We start from the raw sequence: 5,315 nt of genomic DNA on the forward strand, positions 1-5,315 counted from the left end.
AAGGGAAAAAAAGTGGGAGGCTGGGAACTTACTTGATGACAAACCCTGTGATGAGTCTACACAATATCCAACCTCCACAGTAGGACTGAGAGGTATGTCCTTATTACCATCACTTTCAAATAAGAAAACTGAGGTTCAAAGAAGCAGACTGTAGGTGTAGAATTTTATGGCTCAATACTATACTTCTACAACTATACATTAGAAGCATAATTCTATGGTTTTTCCTTTATAGTTTTCTTTCTTTCAGTCACTATTCAATTTGATACTAGAGCTGAGTATTAAAAAAATCTTATTTCATTTGCTTAAATTATTAAAAGAATGCATGCTTATTTTAGAAAATTAAGAAATCATTGAGAAAGAGAAGCCCAGAAAAAGACATACCACATTGTAGCCTTTAAATGTGTTAGCCCGAGCCAGGCTCGGTGGCTCAGCCTGTAATCCCACGCCTTGGGAGGCTGAGGTGAGTGGATTTCTGAGCCCGCAGGTTCGAGACCCACCTAGACAACTTGGCGATACCTCATCTCTACAATAAAACAAAAAATTAGCTGGGTGTGGTAGCACGTGCCTGTAGTTACAGCAACTTGGAAGGCTGAGGCGGAAGGATCGCCGAAGCCCAGTAGGTCAAGGCTGCAGTGGCCGGGAGCAGCCACTGCACTCCAGTCTGGGCAACAGAGTGAGACTCCAACTCAAAAAAAAAAAAAAAGAAAATATGTTAGCTCTAGTGTTGTCAGAGCGAGGCTTGATCAGAGGCATCAAGGCAGAAGCTGATTTCCATGGTTACAGATACCAAAGAAACAGGAAGGCAGCAGATCTTACAAGGCTCAAGGGACCAGATAGGTCTAACTGATCTACGGAGATTCCATTTAACAAATTTTTAGGTAGCATGTGGCAGCAGCACAGGTGAAAAGGACATTAAGGTATGGCCAATAGCCCAGGGTTAATAGTTCATTCCTTTTAATTCAATGGTTTCTATAACTATTTAGGGAAAGTTTCTTATAAACTGTGTGTAGTCCTAAACTAACAAATGCACACTTATAAGCAGTTGTGTAGTTAGAAATACGAAAGTAGACATGTTCTAGAAATGGTTGACGTCTTTGGGTTGATAAATGAGAGAGACCCAAAATGATAGCCACTTGGAGTACAGGGACCTCAGCTGTTTATGTTTGATAATAGATAACGTTTTTAAATAAAATCAACTGAGCATCTAATACGTGCCAGATACTATGCAAAGAATGTGACATACATCTGCTTGTGGAATCCTCAAATTCATTAGGGAAGTACTATTGTTAGTTTTATTGTTTGCACTTTGCACAGATGGAGATTCAGAGACTAAGAGTAATAATTTCCTGGGGCTACCATACTGTAGCACACATTGGGTGCCTGGGTACCTCAAAGTACCATAAACCGGATGACTAAAAACAACAGAAATTTATTCTCTCATAATTCTAGAAGATAGATATTTGAAGGTAAGGTGTCATCAAAGTCATCCTCCCTCTGAGAATTTGGATAAAGTCTTTCTTTGTCTCTTCCTAGCTTCTGGGTATGGCCAGCAATCCATTTTCCTTCCTTGGACTGAGCTGTTATCACTCCAGGCTCTGCCTCTGTGGTCACAATACTTTCTGGACATCCATCATTTTGAATAGGGCCTACTCCGATGACTTCATCTTAACCTGGTTACATTTGCAAAGATTTTATTTCCAAATAAAGTAACATTCACAGGTACTGTAGGTTAGGACTACAACATCTCATTTGGGAAGATACATTTAACCCATAACAGTTGCACAGGAAGTAAGTGACCAAGCAAGAATGCATACCCACCCACATTTGTTTGACTTACTAGCCCAGCCTTTGTGCTAACCACTATGCTATCTTATCCTAATTCGATTTAAGCCAGGGTATGATTTGTAATTTTGACATATCCTCTTTGGTAAGAATCTTAGCTGAATTGAGAGAGAACATAACATGAATGAACTGCCAAATGATGAGAAGGAAATTAAAAGTATTATTAAAGGATTTACCATTTTTAAAGAGTTGCTAAAAAACCAATTGTCTTATTTATTTACCAATTGTCTTATATGTTCTCATCTAATATCCATTGGGAACCAGAGTACCTCAAAGTACCACAACCTGGATGACTAAAAACAACAGAAGCTTATCTTCTCATAATGCTGGAAGCTAGATATCTGAAGGTAAGAGGTCAGCAAGGCATAGACGTCACCTACAATGTTGCAGGTAAGAACATAACACAGATACACATGACCAGATTAGGTCAAGTTGTGAGCTCACTAGTAATTCTTTGATAGAATAAAGAATCATTTATTTTTTTCTAGAATAATCTACAAACTTGAATTCATAATTAAGTAATTCTAAACAAGATTAGAGGTGAATTACTTGATATTATAGTACTACCCTTTATAATTATGCATTTCTTTGTGATTTTTTAATTGCAAGTGTGAATATAAATAAAACTTCCTAAAGATGCCAGGAATAACTGAGGAAACCCTGGAAGCAGAAGAAGGAACAAAGAGATAGCTAAGCTGCTCTCTGCTGGATGTGAATGGAAATTTAGGGACATGAAGGAGAAGGCAGAAGAGAGGAGAGTGGGAAGAGAAAGGGAGAGAGCATGGAAGAACATCACAAAGAGCCTGAAGGACTTTTATGAACAAGAACCTAACATTTAAATTTAAGTATTCATAGTGTGTAATAAAATACCCTTCAACTTCCCACAAAGTAATATTGGTTGTATACAAGGATGTTATATAAAGATTCTGCTTGTGTAAATGCTTGAGGTGTGTATGTGACAGAGAAAAGAGAGGTGAGCATGTATGTGTATATATGTAAAAGAGAGAAAGGGCTGAGCATGTGTGTCCATGTCTGAGTCAGCTCAGGCTATTATTTTAAAATATACCATAAACTGGCTGGCTTAAACAATATACATTCATTTTTCACAGTTCTGGGGATTGGAAAGTCCAAGATCAAGGCACTGGCATCTTTGGTACTTGGTGAATGCCCAATTCCTGGTTCGTAGACAGTCATCTTTTTGCTGTGTCCTCACATGGTAGAGAGAGGAAGTAAGCTCTTTCAGGACTCTTATAAAAACAAAATTGCCAATCAGGAGGGCTCTACCCTAATGATCTCATCTAATCCTAATTACCTCTCAAAGATCCCACCTCCAAATACCATCACATGAGTAGATATTCAACATATGGGTTTAAGGGGGTCACAATCATTCAGTTCACAAGAGTCTCTCTCTCTCTCTCTCTCTGTATGTGTGTGTGTGTGTGTGAGAGAGAGAGAGAGAGAGAGAGAGAGAAAGAGAGAGAGAGAAAGAGAAAGGGGGTGGGGGGAAGAGGTTAGGAGCTAGGTTAATAAGACCTAATGTTCTCTAAATCAGCAAAGACCTTAGGCCTTGACCTCCTGCCTAAGGGCTCCCCTTCCACCCTGTTCCTACCCCTCCTAAGCCATAAACATTTAAAACATTCAATGAGAATGAGTCTATTCTACTTTATACATGTCACAGAAATGGCATTTGAGCTCTTCTAATGAATCTTCAGTCACAAAAGTCCAGCAGTTATCGAAGTTGAATACAAAATTAACCTAGACCCTAAGCTTTTCTGTAGAATAAAATAATCATTTGTGCCTGCGGTAGCTGTTCATGTATAACAAGCAAAAGCATTATTCAAATGTGGGAACAGGCAACCTGACATATTCATATGGTTTTGGGTTTGTCAACCATGAAAGTTATATAATCCCATATACTAGATCCCAGGAACTAGGTAAAATATATGGGTCAACTAGCAACTATTCCTAGCATTCTGTACATTAATACTATTGGCTAGTGAAGTTCTTTCATTATTTGAAATACATGGTATATTAATCAGGTTTCTCCAGAGAAACAGAACCAGTGGAAGATATATATATATATAATATATATATATATATGAAGGGAGATTTATATGAAGAATTGGTTCACATGTTTGTGGAGACTAGAAGACCCATGATCTGCAATCTACAAGCTGAAGACCAAGGAAAGCTGGTGGTGTGATTTAGTTCAAGTTTGAGGGCCTGAGAAACAGGGAAGCTGATAATATAAATCTCAGTCCAAGAGTAGAAAGAAGATGAGACAAAATATAGCAGCTTAATCAGACAGGCAGGAAGCAACGATGCGAATTCCTCCTTCCTCTGCCTTTTGTTTTATTAAGTCCTTCAGTGGGTTGCATGATGCCCACCCACCTTGGGGAAGGAAATTTTCTTTACTGAATCCATCAGTTCAACTGCTAATATTATCATTAAACACTCTTACAGACACACCCAGAAATAATGTTTAATCTGGGCACCCAGTAGCCCATCAAGGTGACACCCAAAACTCTCACTTTACTCTCCTGGTAAAATTGTGGTGTCCTCAACAAGGCAGATTGTTTATCCTTAACCAGGCACGTAAAGTGATTGAGTACCTGTCATGCAGCTACAGTGGGAATGTCTAGACCCTAACTTATGTGCATTTGTTTCTGAAGTGTTTTGTTGCTGCTGGGTCACTGATTTCTCTTAAGTAATCCTGTGGAGATTAGAGGGTCTCATTGTAGCAGAGTGACTGAACATTTGAACTTTGGTATGAAACAGACCTATCGTCTGCCATGTCTTAGTTTTTGTAACATTGTAATATTAATCTTGACAAACTTCAAGATCTTCTATAAAATGGAAATTAAAATACTACCTTATTAGAGTTGCTGTAGGGAACCCAGGAGATAATATATGTGCTTATGAAGATATCTGGCATATTAATAGTTTTTTTTTAAACGTTGGCTATAATTATTAGCATCAGCTGCAAATAAAAGCATTCTGGGGAAGGGGTAAACATTTGATGGCACACACCTGTCTCCCAGATAAGAATTAGTATTCTGAAACCAGGACTTAACTCCATTCACCTGTGTCTTGTGTTTGGGTTTGTTGCCTTTATAAATCTTGGCTGATAGAAGGGCCAGTTGGGAGTTTCCAGATATGCCATTCAAAAGGTAAAAAGCCCCATAGGTGTTCTCACTTTCTACTTATTAAAATCACCCTCACTCATCCAAGCCAATCAGTTCTCTTTATAGTCACTATCACTCCATCTGAGCTGATCAGTGATGAAACCAATTTGGGTTTGGTTGGAGAAATGGAAACTGTGGGGCGGCAGCTCCCTCTGTACTGTGGCTGATTTGCCCTCGCTCACTGGCACTGATAAGGAGATAGAAATATAATGAGATGCCAGGTTGGGAGAGAGTGAAAGACAATAGAACCCAGGTTCAAAACAAAGCTAGATGCCCTGTGTTGATAGC

This window comes from Carlito syrichta, unplaced genomic scaffold (genome assembly GCF_000164805.1).
Source record: "Carlito syrichta isolate Samal-C Ts95f unplaced genomic scaffold, Tarsius_syrichta-2.0.1 Scaffold305857, whole genome shotgun sequence".
In the NCBI taxonomy this organism is placed as follows: Eukaryota; Metazoa; Chordata; class Mammalia; order Primates; family Tarsiidae; genus Carlito; species Carlito syrichta.